This window comes from Sinohyriopsis cumingii, chromosome 3 (genome assembly GCF_028554795.1).
Source record: "Sinohyriopsis cumingii isolate HCF-2022 chromosome 3, ASM2855479v2, whole genome shotgun sequence".
Classification (NCBI taxonomy): Eukaryota; Metazoa; Mollusca; class Bivalvia; order Unionida; family Unionidae; genus Sinohyriopsis; species Sinohyriopsis cumingii.
The window spans coordinates 5,025,441-5,053,183 of NC_142963.1; the positions used below are offsets into that span (position 1 = coordinate 5,025,441).

General features: G+C 36.9%; 1 protein-coding gene and 1 long non-coding RNA gene across 2 annotated transcripts in view; both read right to left on the reverse strand.

Annotated features, from left to right (window-relative positions):
- LOC149802404 (uncharacterized) overlaps positions 1-27,743 on the reverse strand; it is a 57,924-nt gene that overhangs the window by 11,806 nt on the left and 18,375 nt on the right. The gene's annotated exons all lie outside the window — the stretch shown is intronic.
- LOC149802405 (uncharacterized) lies at positions 17,326-27,247 on the reverse strand. The gene is made up of 4 exons (XR_016419904.1): positions 27,127-27,247; positions 22,266-22,533; positions 19,335-19,662; positions 17,326-18,611 (listed from the first exon to the last, which is right to left on the reverse strand). It is a non-coding gene; the product is annotated as an uncharacterized LOC149802405 (long non-coding RNA).

Sequence of the window (27,743 nt, forward strand, 5' to 3'; positions counted from 1 at the left end):
TATAGCAGCTCTCTTCGAACAGTATTAGGATGGCCACGAGAACGACCCGTTGTCGAGGTTAAAACGCCTCCACGTCAGCCTGAAAAATCGGATTTTATGACAGACAAAGAAGCACTACACGACCTCGAGTACGGCGATTATTTATTCCTTGCAGATCAGTTACTGGCAGGAAAGAATCTTTATTTAAGGGGGGGGGAGGTGGATAGAAGTACCTACCCGTGATGGGGGTACCCGCGGTCACAATCTAGATTATATAGAATCTCATTTATTTACTCCGATCAAACTAGCACACCAACAACACCTACAGCTGCTGCGAGGATATTTCCAAGATTATACTCATGATTTAACAAGTCCTGGAACTAGAAACGCTAGCGTTTCCACAAGCAGTTCTCGGAATGCTTTGCATTCTCGCGATAAAATTATCACCACCATAGAAAAACTAAACAAACTTGCATCCGCGATGGAAATTATAAGAATAAGAATAATTCAGGTTTTACTGGATGTGGAGGGGGGCGATGCCAGATTACAATTTGCGACGTTGCATAATATCCGCGTGGAGGATATTCCAACTTTTAATTTTCCGGGATATAACGCACCTGAGCTGCGAAAATCAGTCCAAGATCTCATCGAGGAATCCTACAAGGATATTTCTGACGCGTACACGCGAACAAAACCACAACCTGTTATTTTAAGACACGACAACAGTACAGCATCCGATGGCAGACACATCTCACCCGGGATCGTAAATATCACAGATGTTATCGCGGTCAATCTTGTATGTGACGTCATCGACGGTAGCTACAGCGCATCAGATAATACTACGACGGCCCAACAGGGGTTTATCCTGTATACGTTCACACCAAGAGACCCTCCTGGTTTTCTGATTGTGCAAGAACCAATCAATGTGGTCTATCTGCGGTGTGCCAATCCGTGGTTGTCAACGATAAATTTCAAACTCACCGACCAACGGGGGGATTTGTTGGACCTGCGTGGCGAGACAATCTCGGTGAACTTACTGGTGAAGTCCTGAAACTCGAAGAGTTTCCACGCATAGCATTTCCACATTTAAAAAATTACAGTTGTGTATAATGCACGAGTATATCCATGTCCGAGTTCGCGTACATGACAAACAAATTCTCAACGCGGCAATCAGGACCGCATTTGGAAATGCTTTGCATTTCCCCGTCGGAATAGTCGTTGACGACCACGGCAACGAAGACTTCTTGTTGACACGGCCGCAACAGGAACAGTTACAGAAGTATCACACGATCACAGTTTTTTGTGACCAAGAACACATCATGAACTATTCTCATTCATGTATTTCCGCAGAAACACTCAAGCAAATCCTGGAACTCAAAGAGTTCTGAGAAATCTAAGGACTTCCTGAGAAATGCTTGCATATTTCACATGAGAAATGTTTCACATTTCCAACGCTAGCGTTTCCATAGTAGAATTTCAAAGACAAAAAAAAATAATACTATTTTTTTACCCTTGTAAACTCACAATGGTGTTTCTGAAAACGCTAGCGTTTTTACGTTAGACTTCCAGGGAAGTCTCTGACTTCTCAGAAATGCTTAATGTATCCAGAAGTCCTTGCATTTCTGGAAATGCTTGCATTTCAGAGCAATCGTGGAAATCTCTGATTTCTGAGATTGCCGCGTCGGAATTCTTTATTTGACTTTTTAACAATCTCACTCGGGAATTAATTAATTTTCGAGTCTCATACTCGTGTGATAGTGTGCGACGAATACTTTCAACTGCACGCGTCAGTGGAATAAATTCAGATACCTGTTCGTGGGTAACTGTGGCAAGTGATCTATAAATGCAATTTTGCAGCATTTTAATGAACCTGTATCTCGCGGGAAGAGTATTCTTCTTCGTTGATAGCTCATTCAAGGATTCAAAATCTGACATAATTGTTTCAGCGTCTGTTAAAATATTAAAACCCCGCTGTTTCAATTTTTGAATTTCATCAATTACGATATTAATACTCTCGTAATTCATATATTATAACTATTTTTTTTATCTAACTGAGAAGTCATTGACTTCCAAAGAAGTCATTGACTTACAAAGTTGAAACATTTTTCGTTTTCGAGTTATCGTCGTCGACGATATAACAAAATGAGATTTTTTGTTTTAGTCGTTTTGAAAATGCTGTTTTGTTAATCCCAGCTGCGACATTCTGTACAGAAGGTGGACAAATATCGTAATACTTCGCGGCGGCGTATATCGACCGGAATACTATTTCGTCGCCGGTCTGTGTATTACGACCCCGGACAGGTCTTGCAACTTTTTTACTACGTCCTGTTTTACCCGACAGGCAGTTCTTGCTCTGAGTGACCATGCGAAGATTGTTTATAGAGTTATCAAGTATGTTACCGTTAATGTGATCAACAACAAAACCATCCTTGATCAGTCCATGATGACATTCGTAAACGAAACGGTGACATAAATACCTCTTTGTGGGGCTAGTAAACATCAAATAACCAGCATTATTAACTCCACCAACTGGTCGTCTTCGCGTGCAGTGTCGTACTATGCCATCTCGGTTTGCCTCATAATTTGGAATAGTTGGATGTGGAACAAATTCTTGTTCGGGAACAAATTCTTGTTCGGGGACGAATTCTTGATTCATTATACTATAAGCAAATCATTTGTCTAATTCATAATTTGCCTGAAAACTTATTTATGTAATCACGCTCCGAGAACGTGTTCGAGTCTGGATTTTTTTTATCATAATACCGTTTTAGTTCTCGATAGCGTTTCCCCCCACACGCTGAACATAATTGCGTTTTTCCTCGTACTCCAATGCCGCATCTGATACACGGTATCGGTCCTAGACTCCCACCGCGGACCTGTTGAGCATGTTGTCCACAGTATTCGCCTCTGCAACGTCTGTTACACGGCGCTGATGAATTTAGTTTGATCCACTTGCATGAGTGCGCGGGCGCACCAGAGAAATGCTTTGAGTTTTCGTTCATTATACATAATACTTTTGTCTATTTAAATACTTGTCTTAATTATAATAATGAGTTTTGAAAGACTATCCAGAATAAAACCTGGAAATCTCCAATTTCCCCGAGGTCGATTCGATCTTGACCGGTTAACTTTTGATCGACGACGACGAGAACTCACACTCGTAATTGGTGTTATCAAGAACGCCAAAGAAGAGTTTCGTCGTGATGGTGCTGCACATGTGTGGTCTTCGTATAAAATCATTTCTGAAAATGCCATCATTGATGGTACCATCAACGATACAATCGCGTCGAACATAATTGGGTATCTCGATGATAAAAAATATTTCATTCAGATAAAATTTATCGTTGGCGTCGACGACACGGAAACAGGTGAAACAACATGGATTATCAGAGACAAACTAGACCCTATTCTTGATGCCCGGCGGGGGAAAACCGTCGTCGTAACCAAAGACTCAAACCCGGGAGTACTTGTTGGGATTGATATACCATATTATGCCAGAGCGTATCCTGTGACCGCAGTCATTTATGGAATTTATCCGATGAAGAAACCACGCGTTGATAAACTCGCCCCGATGAAGATGTCAGAGTCATTGATAAAATCCACAGGGTTGAATTGTGTAGCCGAGCGAGTAATGGAACATTTTAAAAATGCCGCGCGAGGAAACGGCCTAACACCGCTAAGACAGACTAAAATAGCAGCGTGGGCGGCAAAAGTAGCACATGATGGAGCGTCAGTAAATGATGTTGCCGAGCTCGAACGATTACTAAAATTTCCTATAACGGTTTCATCGTTGACCGGTGAGGTATTGTACAAGAGTAAATATGATTCCCGTGGAGCACCAATAACTATTATCGATCATAACAGTCACGCCTGGACTGACTCGGTTAGAATATTTCCCCGAGATCGTGTTGTAAAGTATTATCCGGAATTGGAAAATGCTATCATGGGAACCACTAGTGGTTCTGGAAATGCCAGCATTGAAACTCGAAGAGTTTCCATGTTTGATTTTATTTATCAGATAAGTAAAACCGATCCAGTATCGGTGTGGTTATTCCGAAGTGACCTCGAAGGTGAGTTTGATCAGTTTGTGAGACCCAGCGGGGAGGTATACAGAACAATGGAATTACATCACAAAATGAAAAAACTCGCAGAGAAGTATGCGAGAAATACTAACACGGACACTGATACGTTACTGACAAAGTGTTTTACTGTCCCGGGTGTTGTCACGCATATAGCCCGAGAACGAAATTCATGGAAACCAACCCCGAAGAGTTTTCTCGAGGATATTCAACAGAGTTGTGTCGAATACGGACACGGTGGTTTGTGGAATACCAAGTATGATCACCGCAATATGATATCCGTGGACATGACGGCATGTTATCCAGGAAGTTTTCTTGGGCGTGGAGAATGTAGTGAGTATTTTGCGCGGTTTGGTCATCCTACAAGCTCGATGACAAGAGTTGCCATAAACGGACCATTGCCTGATTTTGACCTGACCGGGGTTGCTTGTGTGTCGTCGTTTAAACTCGCTACGGGTTTACATCCTGTGTGTTATGCTTGGTTTGGTAAACATTTCGTTGAGAAGCGATGGGCCCCAATAGTGTTATTGCGATACATGCTTGACAGTCGAATACTGCTGTCGCTGACGGTCAGTACCGCGATTATATGCTACTGTCGTCAAACCGAAGTTTGGTTGCCAACTCCGCAAGTCACCGTTGAGTGCGCTAGCGCACCAGAAACTGAAAATTTCCAGGAGTATCCAGAATCGTTTATCGACACTATCATCGAAAGAGCTCCTGGAAATAAAATTTCCCAAACTGATGAAAGCACAGCAAAAGATCTAGGACGAAGAATAATAGGAAAATTTACTCAAGGTGGAGCGTATGATCATAAACTACATCATAGTCGATTAATCATGGACGAGGCCGAATTGGATCTTATTGTCGCTGATGCCGCCACGAATAATACGTTTTGTACCCGCGAAGATGTGTTTCTGTCAAACGGGGAAAAATTAGGAACTGTTTTTAGTTATATCGACGGAGAATCATCTCAGTACACACATTTGAGATCTTCGATGCTAGCTTATGTATCAATAAACCTATTGTCGATGATTAATAGGTTTCCCGTTGACGCAGTGAGAGTTGCAACGGATTCATTCTATATCGATAAAAAAACACTTAGCGGCGTTGAATAAGGTTATACCGAATGATCCATCGTGGGGTTCATGGAGAATAAAAAATGAAATGTTGCATGGATATTGTGAATCAGCTGATGTTGAAATCGAGAATGAATATCGCGGCGCAGAAATATCTGGGAAATTTTCAATTTCTACGACAACTTCGCTGCCGCCGGTGCACGATCCTGTTGTGAGACATAGAACAGTTTATCTCAACGGGGCTGGTGGTTCCGGTAAGACAACTCGCGCGATAGAATTATTTAAAAACTCTGACATGATTGTGCTAACACCCACACATAGACTTGCCAGGGAGATGCGACAACGGGATGTTAACGCGTGTACGTATCACAGTTTTTTCAAATACAGCGGCGGCACATGGACACCATCGCGGATGGGAACGAAATATATCCCTGGAATAATAATCTGGGATGAGATAGACACTGTGCCGTTGGATACATTAAAACAGTTTTTGGATTGGTTGCTAAAGAAAAATACCGCAGTTGTTATGTGCGGCGATCATGGTCAACCACCCCCATTTACAGGTGAATCTCCACACACGTGGCTGAAAACTTTTGTAGATTATTATGAGGAAATAACTAACGATGTTAGAGCACTCGATGAAACGCTGAAAGAGTTTAAGGCGTTGATCAGGCTACAAACCAATAAAGTCCAGTGTGAGATAATGCGTGAAATAATTCCAGAGACTTCGCTGAGCGACTTTTGGGAAACGTGGAAACCAAGTGATCTCATAGTGGCAAGTAGAAAGATAGTCAGGGACACACTTCAGCAGCGGTTATTTCAGTTACATCAGAAGAAATTTCCAATGCTGGTAGTGCCATTGTGTTATAGACCAGCTGATACGCGATTGCAGAATACCGACGTTGATATACCTGGGAGATCGGAAAAACAGAATTTAGTATTAAATGATATTGTCACAGTTGATATTGATGCTGTTGAACAGGCACTGAAAATGAGCAAATCCCCGTGGACGCTAGGATACGCTATGACCATCCACAGTTCGCAGGGACTAACTATTTCAGATACAACAGTTTGGATTGTTGATGATCGCATCGAGTGGTCAAATTTAGTTTATTTAGCCGTGTCAAGAGTAAGAAGGATAGGTCAGTTACGAAGAATTGTATTAGATGATGTTATCAACGACAGTATCAACAGATCAATCGCTGGTGACACAATAAGAAAGAAATTAGCCGGTTACAAACAGAGCGACAAAAAAAATGGCAACGAGTTTGATCTCGACGAAACATTTATTATACAATTACAACAGCAGCAGAATAATCACTGCGCGAGTTGTAATTGTTTATTGCTGTGGCAGTATTCGAAAAATAATCCAAGGTAATTTACCGTAGATAGAATAGATAGTAATCGCGGTCATACGCGTGAAAATGTGATGTTGACCTGTCTTGAGTGTAATCGACGCAGAGGTGCTGCTGCAGTTATTTAAGTGATCGAGGTGGTAATTGTGTATCCGCGGGGATCACCTGAAGTTGCTCGCGTGTGAACCCACGCTGAGGAGCAGTTGAATCTAATCTGTAGATTGCGTTTCTCCCAGTTGATCTGGTTATGCTGGATATTTTGTGTGTGGTAACACTCCATGTGGGATCAGTTGCTCTTTTTTTTCCTCCTTCGAGTTCGCCGGGTTCGTATAAATACCTAACGGTGACATTACCCAGTAGTGGGGACGCTAGCGTCGTTGGCTGCGTTGAAACATGTCCGTGAATCACTTTAGTGATCGGGGGTACATATTTTTTTGTGATTGCATTTACAGGTCTCATGTTTGTTGTTCTGGTAATTTCATTATTCAGTGCGGCTATCACGTTTGGCAGTCTTGCAACCCATTCACGAGATCTCGTATCGTAAATGAATTCCCTCGCGTACTGGTATCCGAATAATCTCTCAGCGAGTGTTCTATTAAATCGCTCAACAATTGCCTGATCCCGATGAATTTCAGTATGTCCTCGTCGTATGGTAACGTTATGCTGCTTTGTCAACGATGACACCGCGCCCTGAAATTCCTTGCCAGGATCAACTTGTAATAATCGTGGCCAGTTTAGAGGTCCTCGTTGATAAATTCGCGAAAACGCAGAGGCGACTTCGGACGCTGTTTTAGTCGCTAACGGTTCTGCTTCTTTGTATCTACTGGCAACATCAACTACTGTTAGCGCGTATTTGTATGTTTTTCTACGGACAGTATCATGAGGCAGGAATAGTATGTCAGCCTGATGAACTTCATTGGGGGTACTAACATCAAAATGTGCAAAGTTGATTTGTCGAGGTGGTGGTAAGTAGATTTGCCATATTGCTTGTTTTGATAGCCAATTTTTGGCAACCTCGCGTGTTACTGATGCCGCGTTGGCGAGTTTATTAATTGCTGATTTACCTCTCCAGTATCCGATTGGGGAATAATAAATCGCTTGCATGGAAACACTAGCGTTGGAAGTCCTTGGACTTGTCTGCATCGTTATTAATTATCCAGCGCCTAATGCTAATTTAGATTTCATCGCTGATCTTACTAACCAATTAGCGAGTGACTCCCTAAATGATTTATTTTTTATGGCGCTTAGTGCATGAATTAATTTCACATCCGCGATATGCCTGTCTTGTAGATCTTTACTTCGATAAGCAATATCATGTATGTGACACGCTGCGTCGATAGCGTTTATCGGATACTCGCCGGGTTTGGGCTGATCGTTGCTGTCAAGCCTGATATCTAGTCGTGTTCCCGGACCGCAGTAATTGTATCCTGGGAGATGTTTTTCTCCGGGATACTTTCCCCAAGGGGTACCTGGAAGTCGTCCGAGGGCGGCTGCAATGTCACCTCCGCTGACTTTGTCAGGCTTTTTTTTTGAAATTTAAATTTTTTTGTGCCACATCGCGTACACGTACCAGAAAGTGCTAGTCTGTTATTTTTTGTTGTAACCGTTGTTAGATCATTCGTAGGGGTTCGTGCCCGACACTTCACACAATATAGATCCATAATTATTATTCTTTGTATACAAATGGAAATTACAGACTTTTCTGCGACGCGGCGAAGGGAGCCAATCAAGCATAATTCGGTGTTGCCAAATTCTATCAGAATGATTATCATTGGACCGTCAGGATCGGGTAAAACGCAGTTGTTGCTGAACCTGATTATGAAGTGGATGAAGTGGGATAAGCTGTATTTGGTAGCACCATCTGTAGACGATCAGCGATGCTATAATGTTATAAAAGATTTTAATGAGAGTGCAAAAGCGCTGAGTGAAGACGGTGAGGAAGTAGTTGAATTTATCACTGATATCGAAGAAGCTCCCAGCGTTGAAGACCTCGACGGTGAAATAAATAACCTAGTAGTGTACGATGATGTGATGCTGGACAAGCAAAAAAATCCTGCAAGAATATTTTCCCGGGGTCGTCATAAAAACACCGATGTCATTTATGTTACTCAACGTTACACACAAATACCAAAAGTAATCAGGGATAACTGTAATCTTCTTGCGATATTCAATGGAGTTGATGTTCATACGCTGAGAAATATTCATCAAACCTGGTGTGGTGGCGATATGGATTTAAATAAATTTAAAAATTTCTTTAGTCGCGCTCAAAGAACCCCGCACGGATTTGTAACAATAAATTTACACGACCCGCGGACACGATACCGTATCGGACTTGACACAATTTTTGCAGCATAAAAATAATTTCGATGTGTTTTATGTAGGGCCGTAGAAGTGTTTATTTCATCAAAATAGGGTTCTATCGAGAAGTAATTGTTGTAGAACAATTATTTTTAAATTTAGTTTCGGTCTGCTCCCCCCCTCTGCTGCTTAAGGTGATGGAAAAGAATTGTGGGAATATGAATATTCAAATCAGATCGGAAGTATCACGATTTTATACACACGGGATAGTATCGTTGCTTGCAATTGACCTGTAATACATGTATTATATAATAATTACAAAGGAAGACACTTATCTCGTTGCTGGCGCGACCTATTTGAGAATAATCGCTGATTTTTCAAGCTACGCTTTGTGTAGCTTAAACAATTTGGTACCGATATTTCGCTCAGGCATTCGATTGTGTATCCCTATCAAAAGTTCGACTTAATACCATACCGTTAAGGAATGACAGATCACTTTCCCACGCTACAGCTCGACAATGCCGTGATCCGCCCGCTAAATTTGCAATTGAGAATACTGTCCTCTCATTCGTTACAAGAAAATGATGTCATGTATTTATTTATATCTTACTTTAGTTGGCCAATGAGAAGGTAGTATTTCATTCAGCGCGTTGTTTTTGCATATTAAGCTTGTGTGTCGGTTCCGGTTTTAGCCCCAGGTCTCCTTGGGACATTTTTCGGGTCTTTGTCTCACAGATAAGTCTTCTACAGTACTTGCTAATTAATATGTTCCAGCATAAGTCAGGAATTAAGCAGATAAAATACATGCCCGAGTTTGAAATGAGTTTCCGTTTTATGTTGTATAATGTTTCTTTTTTGTAAAATTGAAATTTGCAATCGAAATGTGTTTTGGTATTCGAAATTGCGAGGTATGGCATTACAATAAATAATGATGATATTAAAGAAGGAAATATTGGTGACTTCCCGCAACATAAAAAACATGGCTTTGAGGAATTTTCCGTATAAGAAAGTTTCGGTTTTGGGAGTTTCACCATGTATACATTTTTTTATCCAACACCACTTTTTGGAGCTGAATAATTTCCTGCTTGTCTGTATGTTTAAAACGATGATGCCAAATGTTATATGTATGAATACTGAATTTAAATGCCAAAAGCAGATGTACAATCAGATGGGACAGGTGACAACACATACATTTTCAATTACATTTTTCCTAGCCGTCACTGTATTTTAGGTACCGAAAAATAGATTAATGTATTTTATTAATTTATTTTTTGTTTGTAATTTTTTTAAAAAACTCAGTGCACGAATGCTTTTCATCTGTGTTGCAAGGGGGCATTTAGCCTACATTGAATCTTTCCCTTTAGCTCTTTCTTCTTTTTAAGAAAAATATAAACTATGCATCCAGAAACTAGAACGGGAACCTGTTACTTTTTTCAAATGGGCTAGGTACGATGGATACATATGACAATGTAGTTCAGAAGTCGTACCACTAAGAAAGAGGTTAGGACGTTTAGAGCGGCTGTACTGTTATAACTGTGGGCTGTACTATTATTGCTGTTGGCTGTACTATTCTAGCTGTATGCTGTACTATTGCAGCTGTAGGCTGTACTATTATGTCCCTTCATGAAGTAGAAAAGGCTAATCTAAGAGATTCAAAATAAGGGCATAACAATGTACATAAGACACAACAGGAACATGGGAGGAACACAACACATACTAACAAATGCAAATCGAAAACAAAAAAAGCACGCAACCATACAATATATTAAACACGTATTTAATTTTTCTTTACGTGCTTTGTTTATAGCAATATAAATAAACAGTTATCCTTACAGGATAAATGAGTCTTGTCAATGAGTATGAATCTGTGGCAAAGCCTACATTAAAAATAAAAATGAAACAATAATTAGGGAAAAAATTCCTCAGAGAAACAGCTCTAATAGAGCAAACCGAATTCTGCAAGAAACGTCATTTACAAAATGACGTCAAATTGTGCAAACTGAATGAACTTGTGTGGATATGGTTTAGCCACGCTAAGACCAATTCAGTCAAATTTCTGGCTCTATAATATAAAATCTCTCTCTCTCTCTCTCTCTCTCTCTCTCCACAGAATCGATTAGAAAATGACAAGTCCCAAAACTACTGGTATATCAAATTGTGATCTGCCCACAGCGACCCTCTGCAGGTGACTCTACATCAATGACGAATTTGAACACATTAATCATTAGTGCCGTACTAAAATAACGATAAAAGGTGGTAATAATCCATGCTTTCTACATGAATTTAATAGAGTACACATTTTCTTCGCAATCCTGTCTGCTTTCTGTTCTCAACTCAAAAGGTCTCTCTCTCTCTCTCTCTCTCTCTCTCTCTCTCTGGACCATCGTATGAAGATACGGCTAAAATCTAAGAAATGACGAGCGTAGGGGATTTTCGTTTGTTTCATCCCATGATGTCTCTGGACTTATGAATGATGATAAAAGTTAAGTCAAACCGACCAAGGGATTAGAGAGAGAGAGAGAGAGAGTTTTAAAGTCAAGCCACTGGGATATGACGTATTTTTTCCATAAAGTATGACGAAATATCTGACAAAATGAAATCACCTTATCGGTACTGTTAATTAAAACACGGAACACAAGCGTGACCAAACCCTTCGATCGATTCAACTTTTTTCATTCGTCTTTTATCGCTTCAGAATCGCAAGAAGTCCAAAAAACTACACATATCTATTCAAAAGACAGTAACGTACCAACGCATAACTCTCGGACGACCATCGCATGAATCCAATCTGGCGATTTAACCTTTATTTTCACCATTACGGTCACAACCCCTTTCAACACAAATCCATCAGACGGAAGTAGCCCATTCTACCAGTTTGTACCCTGCAGTAAATATGGGTTAGGGTCTAATAATCGTACCGAACACGGCGCAGAATCTGTGTTTTCTTTTAATACGAGGGAAATTTAATAATTCGCAATCATTCGATTAGTAGAATAGCCCCGATTGAGGTCAGCAACGTGCAACATTGTTGCCAATGTCCAGTAACGTGACGTCAGTTCCCTTGTCCCTAGACACACCCACTTGCTGCTAAAGTACCCCATTCAATTCTCATGATAAATTTTCATTATCGCCAATTTTGATATAGCATTTTGAACGTTAAATCGCCACTGTCGCTAGAGTGGCCGCATATACTACTTACCTGTAACGCTCTATCACTGATGAAAAAATGAATTTTTAACTAGTAATATGATTTCAAACGATTACTGTAAAACATGTTTTGGCACATCCACATTGTCCAGTCAATAAAAAATTGTGTCCATCCTGTATTCATCTGAGCGCGTATGTAGGTCAGCCACTTGCAAAAGTTTTGCCAGTCTTCCGCCCGATTGAGGTCTTCCATTAGCAACATTGTTGCCAGTGTCCAGTACCGTGACGTCCATTCCATTGTCCCTAGACAGATCCAGTTGTCGCTAAAGTGGCCCATTAAATTCCTATGTTAAATTCCCATTGTCGCGAATTCTGATACAGCCATTTTTAAAGTTGGGTCGCCATTGTCACAAAAGTGGCCCATATACTTCTCAGGCAAGTCTGGAATGGAATGGTAGGTGTCCTGCTGTAATTTCCAAACTACCGTCTCCCAATTTCACTGTGTTGCGGGGCCATAGGCGGGGCAGGGTGCCTGAAACAACTGCTCCGCCTTTAGATTGATCCTCATACTTTACAGATCAGTGTTACCATGATAGTTTAACCTAGCGTTTTAAAACGCACTACACCGTAATATTGGCATTACAAGTATTTCATTCAATAATGTTTTCCCCCTTCATTTATATCGATCAGTCCAATCCTAAAATTCTTGTTTGTTTTAAAAATGTAATTATTAATTATTGAGTTGGAATTATAATATTAGTTTGTTTGGGTTAATTTGTGTTAAGAGACCTACTGCCTTGGATTGGTAACGAGACATAGATGTGTGTGTGTGTGTGTGTGTGTCCGTGCGTGTGTGTGCGTTTCCAAGAGTGCAAGAAACTCAGAGACATTTTATGTTGATAATCTTTTATTCTTAAATTTATGTAAGATTTAAATTATAAATATTGTAAACAAAATAAAATGCCTCTAAATAAAACAAACAACGACTGGTTCACGTTGATCAATAGATATAAAATCAATAGTAATACTTGAACTGATGAAAATATTTATAAGAACACAAACAGAATAACAAGATAAATGGATGTAGTCTATCCTAACTTTAAGACAAAAAAGTCATAAACGTTCAATAATTATTTCTTAACCTATGTAGTACTTTATAAATTCATACCTACACAACATGTCATCTAAATACTGACACTTCACTTACAGGAATTATATTTGTGACATTCACATCATTGGCACACTTGTTCGTTTGATCAATTCATAAACAAATCATTTCTACAAGCCACTCATATATAAATATGTACTTATGACGAAGTTTAGCTTTTCTAACCGATTTTGATTTGGCATTCAAAACACATGGTACTGTCCTAGAGAAAAATGAAGCCTTCAAACTATGGAGGGGGATTACCGCCATAATTCTATGCTTGTATTTTCTATTTTTCCTTGATGCATTAGTGTAAATGACTGCTTGCAAGTGCTACTTTCTTAATTCTATCCATGCATATTGTATTCTTCATTGGTGCAAACTGTACGTGGCAGTTTGCAAATGCCACTTTCCTTCTGCATTATTGTAAATGGCTGCTTGCAAGTGCTACATTCGTAATTCCATCCATGTATATTGTATTCTTCATTGATGCAAAAGGGCTAGTTGCAAGTGCTTAGATCTACTTTCCTTCTGCGTCATTGTATCTCGCTTTTTGCCAAACGCTGAATTCATTCCGTAGTTTGTCGAATGGCAAATGCTATATCAGTTATTACAAGTTTTTAATATACTATTTATAAACTTGCTATATCGCAAATTACATCGTTCCAGCTGTTGATTTTGTTCTGCATTTTACAAATTTTGCCTCGCAACACCGTAACTTCAAACTGTTCTCCTATAGTCCATGCTTTATGAAAAACGTATCTTGTAAAATCGTGATTATAATGAGGCATTAGGCATGTTGCAAGTTAGCATCAAGGAAGTTGGCACGAAATAGTCTCATTATGACAACAGATGGCGCTGTGAAATATCAATTTCTTTCAAAACGACTACTCCCTGACTCTAGCGACATGAGATTTTACCATTTTACGGATATTGTTTGGCGTCAAATTTAAAATATCATTCGAATTATTTTGCTGCGGGTAATGGCATATTACAGTCAGTTGGTTTCCCAGAGTATTAACACTCAGAAAGGAGGTGGCCTGTAAGAAGCATAGAACAAAGTAAACTTATCTAATTGTATACAATTTGATGTATCTACACAATGTTCTATATTCGCTGACCCATCACACCCCCTTTTGATTGGGACATTTTGTAAAAGTTATGTGTAATTGACCGCACCCGGTATCATAGGTTATAGCCGAATACAAATAAAATTTAAACGATATTGCATCTTGTCATACCGGCATGAACTACAATTTGCTGAGTCATCTTTCCGATTGTTCTCAAAATAAATATATTGAGAATTATTTGGCCTAAATTTTTGTAGACATTTATTTTTGGATTTTGGACGCATGTGTTTTAGTTTTCCGATATTATTCGTATTTTTTTAATTGAAAGGAAAATATTAAATATATTTTGCCCATATATATATATATATATATATATATATATATATATATATATATATATATATATATATATATATAATGGCTTTTAAAGTATTGGCATAAAACAATTTGATATACCAATACTATTGGTATATCAAATTGTGATCCACCCATGGTGCAATAATATGCATATATATATATACATTCTTGGAACTGTGTACTGTCAGTTCTATTCTGATAGATCAATGATGAATTTCCACTCATTAATCATTAATGACGTATGACAATAATGACAAAAAGTAATAATAATCCCCATTTTCCAAATGAATTTAACATGGTACACAATTTCATCGCAATCCCTTCTTTTTGTTTCCCCGTCCCCTCATGCATAAAGAACATACTGTACAGAAATTTGGAGTGAGAGAGAAAAAGAATTTTGGCTGGATGAAAACCTTGAAACTAAACTTGCACCAAATAACTTACAAGAATATGGTTCAGCATGTGTATACATCCCTTGTAATCTATCCACAGTGTTTATATAATCAATGATACCAAGTTGCAATAGCCTCATTATATAAGAAAATAAATTCTAAGAATATGGATCTATTTTCTATATCTAAACATAAAGAACATTTCCAATTATGAGATGCTTTTTTCCTCAGATTTCAAACTGGAAACTAAATTTTGTATCATTTAAAATCATATGCATCCATATATCTGCCTTGGAACAATGAATAAAGTAAATTCCATAATTTAAATGACTTAATCGCTCAGAAGACAGTCATAAGCAAATTTCTTCACAGAATAATAAAAACCACTAACCAGTTTCTGATTACAGTTGTAAGTGGTCTTAGAAGAAAGTAACAGTTACTTTATAAGCATGAAATACATTTAATCTAAGTTATAGACCCCAAGTACTATTCATCAGATAAGATAAAAAAAACTGGGTCTCAGAAATTGAAGCCACACACATACCAGTTCATTACTTTGAAAAATGGGGTCATTATGAGAAAATGGAGATGTCTATGCTGGTGATGAGTGGTCATTGAGCAATCAAATTGTCGTTCCAAAGTCGGATAGACAGGAAATTCATAGTCGAGACCATGAAATCCTAAGCCGTCATTGTCAATAAGACTTGCCACAAGAACTTGAACCATTTTATTGGCTGAAAATTCAAAGTGATGTTTATAAATGCCATAGATCTTGTCACACTTGTTAAATGGTAGGAGGCCCCAATCAGAAGATATCTAAGGCACATCTGCAACCTATTCCTGCATTTGACCATTTGACGAACCATTTAGCAGAAAAATGGTAAACTGTCGGTTTCTTACCTGATATCAAGTCAGGCAACCAATACTTGTTCACCATAATGGGTGCATCCACAAGATTTCCAAAGGCTATTCCTTTAAAGAATGATAAAGCAAAAACTATTCTAAAAGTTTGGAGAATTTTGTTAACATTTGTTTGCCTCCCCAAATCTGTCCAATCTGATCAAGGGTCAGATTTGATGTTTGGATATTTCTGACAACTTATGCATGAATTAGACATCCAACAGTTTAATTTTTCTGCCTATCAGAAAGTCAAAGGGATATGGAACGATTTCATCAAATTTTGAAGAAGGGTACTCAGTCATATTACTTTAATAAAGAAAGGGATTGGGATGATGGTCTTCATTTTCTGTTATTTGCTGCTAGTCATTCAGTTTAAGAATCATTGGGTTTTAGATCTTTTGAACTAGTATTTGAACATACTGTCTGTGGACCAGTTATTAAAATAGAAACTTCTTTCAAATGAAGATTCCAAGATTAATCTTTTTGACTATCTTTCTTATTTTAAATTTAAGTTATTAAACACTTGTTAAGTAGCAAGAACTAATTTTCACTTTACTCAATCAAAAATGAAATTTAGGTGTGACAAAATTACACAGGAAACTTTAAGCCTGGTGTTAAAGTTCTGGCTGTCTTACCAATACCTCAATATCATCTTCAGGCTAAGTATTATGGTCCTTACACCAGGGTTCCTGCAGTCATGAAAATCCTGGAAAGTTTGTTAAATTACAGAAAAGCACTTAAAGGGCCTTGAAAAGTTTTGAAATTTTTATAAGTCATTCAAAGTTTCGGAAAAGTCATGGAATTTGGTTATTTTGCATTATCCGGTCACATTTATTTGCAGACACAAAAGTTTTACCAACCTAACTTCTTCAATGGATTTTGTTAGAATAGGTTCCCCATAAGTTACACAACATCCAGGGATTTTACCAACATTCAAAATCATTGTACTCATGGCATTTAAAAGAGATTGATCTATCTGATTGGATGAAGCATGTTCAAAAGCCAACTGTAAAATGTTTTTGTGTTAAATTTACATGTTAGGTCAGCATTAGAGGTCATAAGTTTGCATGAAAGGTACTCTTTAAATTGGTCTTGTAAAATTGTGGAAAAGTCATGGAATTATATTTTTTTGAAGATTGCAGGAACCCTGTTATACTTTTGAAAAGAAAGGAGACTTAATTTATATCATTAAGAGCCCTGGAAGACAGAAACATAAACATCTGTTTGGTATGTTAAAGGAGTATTTTGATAGAGATAGAACAGTTAATGATTCAGTCAGTTTAGTTGTATTTATCCTATACAGTGAGAATGTAAACAATGCCATGATGGAATGCAATATGTCTAGTGACTTTAGTTTAACCAAAATTTGGAATTCAGACATATTAAACAATCTGGATCAAAAACTTTCATATCTAGAATAATAGGAAAGGAGTGAACTAGAACAATTATTACATGATTATGAACATGTGTTTCCTGATGTTCGAACACGAATAAATAAAATCTATCAAGACGTATACTCTATCAGGACAATGATGTTGCCGATTCTACATCTGTGAAGCAACAGTCTTATAGGACGAATACTCTCAAGCAGGAATATTTGAAAAAGGATAGTCACTTTTACTGGAGAATGATTACAGAGATCATAGAATCAAGTAAAAGTAATTGCAGGTCACCATGTATTCTTGTGCCTAAACCAGATAATACATGTAGTTTCCACATGTGTACTGACTAAACAAAAGTCAACACTGTCACTAAAACAGATTCATTTCCGAAGTATGAAGTGCTGTCCTTTGGAACAAAAAAAAATATCTGGCAACATTCCAGTGTTTAATGAAGGTTAATATCTGTTCTAGATAATTAGAATGCACACATCGATGATGTCATTATCTACAACGCCTGGGAAGATCACTTGGAAACCATTCAGAATTTTTTTTATTAACTCTGTGAAGCAAATCTGACAATTTATGTACAAGTGAGTTTTGCCAGGTTTATTTAACATTTTTAGGACATATTGTGGTACAAGGTTAAGTTAAATATATAGAAGTTATGGTCAAGGTCATCATAGTTCCCAGTGCCCATTAAAAGAAACTTATGCGATTTTTTGGTATGGATGGTTATTGTCAGAAATTTTGCTATGTTTTTCCATAATTGACGAGCCTAGGTCAAGGTTGTTAAGAAATTTAAGTTTCATTTGTCTGGAATTTGTTTTGAAAAATTAAAAGTAATGCTTAAAAGTGCACCAGTTCTTCCAGCATCAAATTTCAATTATTTAAAAAGTCTCTTGATGCAAGTGATGTAGGGGTTGGAGGAGTATTGATCCAAGAAGATAAAAATGTAGATCATCAAGTACTGCTATTAAAAAAAAGTGAACAATCATCAGAGAAATTGTTCCACAACTGAAAAGGAATGTTTGTCTTTGACGTTGTCTTTGGAACATTCTGAAGTGTATATTAGTATATTTCTTTCTCTGGTTGTTGTATTCAGTGATCAGTCCCCTCATTTTCATTAAACAAAAAATGAAAAGTAGACGTTGTGGAGGTTGAGATAATACTACAAGAATACAGCAATGATATTTGACGTCAGGGAAAAAGATAATAAGGATTGAAGATGAACTCTATGTGAATAGAAGTAATATATTGCTTTATTCTGTGTAATTCATACAACATTTAGTTTTAACTACTATAATATCAGATGCATATTTGAGTTTGATGTAAAATAAAGCATTATTGTGTACGATGATACATGTTCTTTGAGCATTCTAACAACAATCATCTGCCCACAAGTCAAATATCCTTCTTTCTGTGCATCTACCTGCAAATGAAAAATAAGAAAGTTTAAGAACAATTACCATAAATTCACTTTTATAGATATTAATTTGTGTGGTTTCCAAAAAATGGACACTTTTATGAGTACTCAAATCTGTGAATATGTTATGGTATTTTTGAAACAACCAAAACTTATTTAACAGCATGAAAGAAGAGAATTCACAGTAAATGCACAAAATACACATGACAAACTTACATGTACATATTTAACTAAACAATACTGATTTCATCACATGATTTTTAGATGTTACTGTTAATGAACCCTCCCCCCAATTTAAGAAATTAATAATATGAGCTATTTCTAGTATTACAGTTTTCAGTTTTGATTTAAGATGATGAAATTTGTATTTACAGTAACAGTCAAAGTTGCAGTATAATACAACTACTGATGTAAAAGATACACAGCTTTCAAAAACTAGAACACTATTCATAATGATACAACTACATATCTGCTTAAGCATATCAGTGTACAAGTTTTGGATATGAAAGAAATATTATACCAAAGTTTTGTCTAAATGCAGTAAATGATATTGATAACATAATTTAAAAACTATGACAAAATTTTGATACTGTTGACAGTGCTATTGCCATTGGATGTGACTACCTTGCCGCAGTTGTGCAGGTGAGGTAGTTAAAACTGTATGAAGGAAATTTGAGAGCAATGTTAATGCACTGCAGTGTTATGCATTTTTAAATATAAACAACAAACCTGTGCTTCCTGCCAATTTGTCAAAGCTGATAAATCAAGGTCTCTTTGAATGGGTCATATATAGCACACAGCTTGCCCCAAGTTGCTTTCATCCTCCAGGTAAGCACTGGTGTATCCACCATGTGGCATCCGAATCCTTTCTAAAAACACACGGCTGCTAATGCCTGACCTCAGTAATTCAAACCCCCCTCCAGATTTTAATCTGGGAAAGCTATCTTCAAGTTTGGTCCTGTAATATGCGGGGTCACTGTCCTTAAAAATGTTTTTTTTTATCTCATAGACCAGCATCATAAAGGCGCTTTTGTTCATCTCTGCTGGGAACATTGTCCTGAAGAAAAGATGGAAAATAATCTGTTAGTGTTTGTGAAAGCACATAAAAAACCAGACCCTCACTACCACCCAAAATGAAGTCCAATGTGGCATCAGCAGCAAAGATGAGAACAGTAAAGATCAGCAATATCCTTGACGTTTAGTACCCACCAACCCCAATTAGTTACAAAATTACTACAGGTCAATAGTGAGTAAATCTGTCCTGTCTATCATTCCATTACAGATGAAACTTATGATGTGACTGTGGTACTGAAACCACCTTCTGACAATGTCATGACAATATTACGTGTTTCACCATATTAAGCTTCTACCACAGAAATAATACAGGCATGGCAATATGCACATTTCTGTGTTTACAGTCACAATACATCTTGGTGTCCAAAAATATTCTCTATATTTTCACTTAATGTTGCCACTACAGTAATGTTGCTATAACACGGTAGTTGGGAGCCATAAAACCCGACCGCGTTTTATGCAACCAAGTCAGTTAGCTGAATAAAATGTACCCCCCTCAAAAAGAAAAAAAAATTGGGGGGGGGGGTGTGTTTAAAAAATGCGGGCAGTTACCATCTTCAATTGATACATATTAAACGAGAAATACACCTGTGTTGAAAACAGAAAACATAATATAATAGTTTATTTAGAGAACCATGAATTGGTACATATACGTGAATCCCGTTTATATATAAATGTCTAATGTATAGCATGAATAGTATCAAGACCGTGCGAACCTCATCATATACATTGAATCCACAATACATGTGATTTCATCGAAAATATGCAAACACAGCTTTAAAATATTAATTTTGTAACAGGACATATTGGTCTGAATTCAGTGGAAAAACATAGCACAATCACATAACGAATGACGAAGCACATTTACTCTAAAGTACGTTCCAAGTCGGTAAAAGTTAGTTTGCGTTTTAAGCCACTGTTGGCATAAACTTTTTCTCTACAAAAAGGAAACTTTTACAGCACAGTTAACGTGTTCCAGTCACGTTGGAAAATGCAAAAATCCATCAGATTCAATCACTTTTATTTAAGCTTGGTACTGACTTCCTTTGAAGACAGAAGTTCGATGCTAATATTGAAAGACTGTAGTCGGCTTTCTTTGATGAAGGGTGCATGTGCTATTGAAGTCACCACTAAAGGATAGCTTTTGAGAACCAAACGAATGCCCCATTTCTTATTGTGGTGGCAACATCAAATAATTGAAACCAGACTAACTTTACAGCAGCACCCTAGATGCTTTAAACTGCAACTATTTGTTCATGCGAAGCATCTGCATGATCAAACTGTAGATTGTAGAATTTTTAAAAATGGCATCCAGATAGTGATGCATGTTGAAGACAAAAGGGAAAATATTCTTCTAGAAAAGTGTTAATCAACAAAGAAGAATAAAAAGGAGTATTTATATTCTTGTGTATAAAAGCTGAAAAGGACACAATTATGTATATTGGACATCTTTTGAGTATGTCTTGTGGCAGGAGGTATCATTGCCGTCGTCATGTGAAATGAAAAGAATTTCCAAGAATGATGTAAAGTTGAGAGATAGCAAAAAGCCAATGAGCTGCATAGGGTTTGGAACTAGACTTTGTGCAACTGTACTAGTGGTAAATAAAGTCTACGCCCACTTTACAAACTTTTCATTTGAATATAATGTTCATTGTCGATATGTTGAACTGATGACATTTTCCAGCTTTGCAATAGCAGTTATTAATATTTTGTTATACCTTACTGAAAACTAGTCAAACCTGTGGCAAAACAATCAACTGCCTTTCTGAGATGGACTCATCAGGGTTAGCAGGTCTGTGAGAGGCAAACTTAATGAGTCAGAGATAGAACATAGGTCATAACAATAAGATATTCTCATGCTATATTCTTCCCGGTATCTCCATCACCCAAAATTGGATGTATCAACAATGGCTCATTGGTTAACATGCAGAACTCGTGACTGAAAGGGTTTAGGTTAGAATCCTCCCAATGGACCAGCCTAAGTCAGCTACTGTGGTGTGTCCTTGGGTAAGGCACTTTACTCCAATTGCCTTTTCATTAAATAACGAAACTGTGTTGCTGTGCTGATAAACATCAAACCAAACCAAACTGGATGGGACTGTTCCAGTGGCCTAACTGTTTAGAATGTCTGCCTCTGATGCAGTAGGTCACAGGTTCAAACCCTGGATGAGTCATACCAAAAACCTAATTTGTTTTTTTACTAACAGCTGCTTCACTAGGTGCTCAGCATTAAGAGGATATTGTTAGGACTGGTCATCCTGGTGTAAGGATAATGTGACTGGGTGGGACATCATGCTTCATGTCTGCAGCATGATATCCCAGTGTTAGACATCACTATAAACTGCCACACTGCAGATATCATAGTGATATGACTGTAAATAATTTAAAGCTATGTTAAAAATCCAAATCACACATACGTGCACGCACACACACTGGATAATTATACCTAGTTATGTGTCATACAGAGCTGCTATGAACTGTTGCCAAAAATATTAAGGGACATTCAGAATTTGTGTTTCCATATAAACAAAAGGAGTTTGTTCAAAGTGAAAAAAGATTTAAAAGAAAGCTGGGTTTTCTTTATACCTCAGATGTGCTTGCTAACAAGCTGTGGGTCCAATATGACATGGGTTCCATGGCCCTGCCTTTACTGTTTCCCCATCTTGGATTGGGGAACCTTCTAGCAGTTCTGGGATGGCTGTATGGAGCAAATATATTGTGTAAATCTTTGTTAATCTCTGAAATATGTCTTGATGTTGAACCACCTGTGGTACTTGCTGCACATAGGACTGTGGTAGCTGAAGACAGGGTATCGGCAGCCTTCCACTTCAAGCTGCTGATTGCTCATCTAAACCTAAAACAACAATAAACTTGATATATTATTAGTAAAAAAGGAAAACAAAATAATGGCCAAAAAATAACTATTTGCTTTTAGGTGAAAACTTGAATGCCAGAAACCCTATCAAAAATCATCAACTACAATTTATTGTACTAATTAGACAACATAATGTTTAATTTAATTGTAAACATTAATTGTATCACAACTTTAGTATATGGACTACTTGCAAATGAAACAGAGGTAATGAATTGATTGAATTATTGATATGTGATTATATTACACCAATGCATGAAATATTAGATAGTACCTTAAAATGAGGACTGAAAAGTTAATTAAGTCTGTTTAGTTTAGTTAATCTTGTTCATTTCATTTTAAAAACTAAAGGTGAAACAAGGTGCAATATACTGAAGGTGCAATGATCAAAAAGGCTGAATATACAAAGGTATCTAAAGCATATCACCTGCAAAAATTAGATTCTTCAAAACAACAGCACTTTTGTACAGCGAATACAATGAACATGAATCAGGTAATAAAATGTTTCATTTACAAATTTATTTGGTACATAGGAGGTTCTGTATGGAGCTATTACCGAAGTAAAAGGATTACAAACACACTTCTATCTTTTCAAAACAGAAGACTGCATGAGATAAAGATACATAAAACATTCAAATGAACAATATAACAAAAACACCAAACAAATAATTAATATCCTTCCTATGATATCACTGGTTTCCAAGTTTTCAGTATTTTACTGAAAAGCACCACCTATCACATGTTTATCACCATACACTGGATGACTATAAGTTACTTGTTCTGCATCATCAGCGGGATCTATGAAAATCAGTGTTTCCAATAATGGTCATATCCCATGTTCTCAAATGATATCTATATCTTTTTAAAATCTATATAACTGTAAACAATCTGTTAGCCAGTTTTCATCTTAAATATCCTGTGATGTCATGTAAGAGTCAGATGACATGATTATCATATTTGTCAAGAAACAATAGACTGAATCTAAACATATGAGTCAAAATGTAAAGTATGTTAATGTTCTTTTCTGTAAGTTCTGATAGCTTTTTCAATTGACAGGTGTTGACTTTAAAACTTGGTGTTACTTTATCTCTTAGCACATTAAATGTGCATTTAAAACTTATCACTGGTATACTTTTGTTTAAAAATAAAACCATTTCTTAAGTATTATTGACAACCGATTTAAATAATGCGCATTCTCAAAAACACATTTATACAAAAATCATCAATAAATCTACATGAAGAAATCAAAAGAAGAATGCTCTGGTCACAAAATCTTATCAGAGCAAAATACAACAGTAACAGTGTAGGAGGTGACACCATCTGTGAAAGAAACCAGGCTACAAAAAATTCAAAGAGCAAATTTCTGACATCAACATTACAGTCTAGTCTTCAATTCATTTTGGACATAATTATTAGGTAAAAAAAACTAAAGTGTACTTCCAGTTGCCTGACTGTCCCAGTTTTTATGTTGCTGACCATAGCACTTTTTCCCCCAAGGTAAAACAAAATTCCCAAAATATATTTGACCATTTAATTGAGCTGGTTTTGCCCAGTATTTGTAGTGCTTGTGTGTGTGTGTGTGTTTTAAAAATATAAAAAATACATACTGCCCTAATTTTAAACCAGTGCAATAAGTAACACACATGTCTTTTTTTTATAAATGCTAAACTTAAATATTGTTAAATGTTTAGGTCAATATTTACAGGCATCATCAATATCTGAAAAAAAGAATTCAAGAGATGTTCACGTAAATAATGTACTCATTAATATTCTCAATATATCACTCTGCTGGGTTTTCTTAAAATACCTCCTCAACTTTCATGTGAATTTTAAGCAACATATACAATAGGATTCCTACATGAGGATATATATATATGCCATCACATATATTTTCCCGTATTAATGAGGTATCAGAGTAACTCTTCTTTCACAACCTGGAATCTACATGGTGTCTGTTTAACAACCTTTTCCCACAATCATCATTTTGAAACTGGAAATTAAATGTAATTAGATAATCAAAGAACAGTAAATAGACATATATAATACCTTTAAGTGTCTTTAATTACTTGTTTGCTGAATGCTGATATTAAGACCCGTAATACTTTAGTACTCTAGGCTAAACACTTCATTCAAGTTCATGAACATTTGGCCTCTTGTTTCCAAGAATGACTAAAGACCCCAAGACAAAGACTAACCCAAAACACCACTAAACTGTCTGAAAACACTCTCACCTACCCAAGGTACATGTTATACAATTATAGTGAATCGAACAAAAAAAAAATGATAGTGATCAGTAAAATTCTGAATTATATAATTAACGAGTAAGATCAGGAGTTTTTCCCCCCATGTTTTTAATCACCAAATGAAAGAATCCATGACTACCCAAAAACAGTAAAAGACTATCCCAAAACACCCTCAACTACCCAGGATACATGTAGGCAATTAAATCAAATCAAACCAAGAAAAAGGACAGTGATCAATATAATTATCAAGTAAGATCAATTGTGTTTTCCCCCGTGTTGATAATTATTGAAGGAAAGACCTCAAGACATCGCAAAACTATCCCAAAACACTATAAGACTGTCCCAAAACACTTATCTACCTAGGATACATGTATACAATTACAATAACTTAATGAAATATGCAAGTATTGGTGCATTCTCTCTCTCTCTTTCTGATCATAGATAATTCTAATTAAACCACTTTTAAATGACAAAGAGCAACACACTTAGTAAGTCAGAATCGTGTGTCACTACATTAATATTTCAAGAATTCTTTTAAAGTTTTTGTTTTTATAATCTTTAATGTGACAAAGTGCAGTACGCTGAATAATTAGAACCTAATGGTTCTATATTTAGTTTTAAAATTCTTTACAGATAAAATTCAAAATTCATAACATCACAAGAAATGTTCAGTTGTTATTAAGGCAAAAGGAACAGCATGCAAATCAAGACAGTGACAGCATCTATTGGACAAGAGGACAAAAATGCACTGATTGCTTTTTGCAGGACTTTAAATGGGAAATGGTAAATGTATATACATGTAACAGTAATACTAAATGACATCAAGAAGGAAAGGAAACTGACAAAAAGTAATACATATGTGTGTATCTAATAAAAAAGAAAAAAAAAATCCCTCCAAATATCAATAAAAATGGGCCATGGAAAGTGTACCTCCTTGTGGTGTGGCCTGGATACATACTGATAAACGAAAATAAAATGAGTGTTCAATTACTGTACAGTGCATTTGGTATTTATATATCCATACATAACAGAATGCTTTTACTCAATGCTTAGAATCAGAAGCACAATAACTCTTTCATTGCTGTGGGTGACTAGGTAATTGGCTTCAACATTTCTTATATTTTTAATTTTCAATTTTGGAGCATTTAAGATTAAACGATTATCTGTTCAAATGAAATAATTTCAACATTAAAACATAATTTGAAGTGTCCAGGGTGTTTTCAAGAGTGTTTGGTGCATCTTGGGGTGATTAGTGACTCCCCTCGTTCCCCTTACAAGCTGTTTAGTTAGGCAGTGAGCTGTACAGAGGCTCATTACAAAGAAAATTATATGTATCCATCAATGAAAAGAGGGCTGGGGTGTGTGCTTCAATCTTTATTTTATGTGCATTGATGTTAATCTGAAATGTTATTTTCTCCAGAGCATATGTGCAATAGTATCACAGGAAAAGACTGACTTCTGTGAGGTGCATCGGGGGCCCAGTGGTCTAAAGCACTCTCCATTACAGATCACAGCCATCTCACATCTGTCTGCGTCGAGCCGAATCTTGGATTCAGCCAATGCTGGTATGTGAGAAAGCTTGCCAGTACCTCCTTGTGGGTTGGTGGTTCTTTCCGGGATTTGCATTCACCTTTAATACTGGCCGCCATGTATAGCCTATTGTGTGTTGAAAAGTGGCATTAAACCCCACAACAACAACAACTGTGAGGTGTATCAAAATGGGTGACGTACTACACGATCTTTATGACCAGGGCTCGTCTTATGAAAGCTCGTGAAGAAAAGAAGGAATATATTTGTCATTTCTGAACCGTACTTTTCTAAAATAACTAATATTTCCAAAATAATGAGATATCAATATGAAAGAAGTATATTTATGAAAACGTGAAAGTCAATGCTTAAGTGCGTCAAAGCTGGAAAGTCTATGATATGACAATACAGTACTGTAGTGTATGGTGGTCCAACTGCAGGCCCGCGGGAATCTTTTGTGTGGCCCACGTTCATAAAAAAAATAAGTTCTATAATTACAGCATATATAAGCATGTATGTCCCGCTAGCTTTACATTTTTGGGTTCATATGGCCAGCGGGGTTGAAGATAAAACTGGTCTAAGACCACCTAGTCCTACAGGTAAGACATAGCACATGTTGATTTTGTTTAGGTAAGCCCAAAACATAAATATCAGCGTCAGGTGTTACCTGTAGGACTAATGTTGGACTAAAGACCACCCTGATGTTGTGATGGCGTTTTTGTTTTCTTAAGGTGCTATAAATCACTTAGAGCTTCGAAAAAGCACATGGTTTTAGAGAACGGTTAAAACTTCGTCACTAACTTACACTTAAAAAAAGACGGGACTGAAAGAATTACAAGTTGTTTTCTTTCCACACGTAGATCTATGAAGTTCTTTAAATGCTGCTGGCACACAAAATTAGTGCCGTAAAGCAATCTAACTTCCCGTGAGGAACATTCATTATTTTCACTGAGTACAAACAACTTGGAAATTTAGAGCGCCACCTGTTGTCATAATGCCATGCTAAGACTGTTGTATCCCATTATGACAACAGATGGCGACACGAGTTGAACAAGAACGACGATACTGACAAAATTAGATTGTTGCAAGGCCAAATTTAAATGAAATCAGGAGTTAGAATGGTGTAAATTGTAATATGGCAAGTTTATAAACAGAATATAAAACCTGTAATAACTGACATAGCATTTGCCATTCGACAAATTAGAGAACGAATTCAGCGTTTAGCAAAAAGCAAGATACAATGACGCAGATCGAAAGTAGATCTAAGCATTTGCAACTAGCCCTTTACAGTTTGCATCAATGAAGAATACAATATACATGGATGGAATTACGAATGTAGCACTTGCAAGCAGCCATTTACAATAATGCGGAAGGAAAGTAGCATTTGCAAACTGCCACATACAATTTGCATCAGTGAAGAAT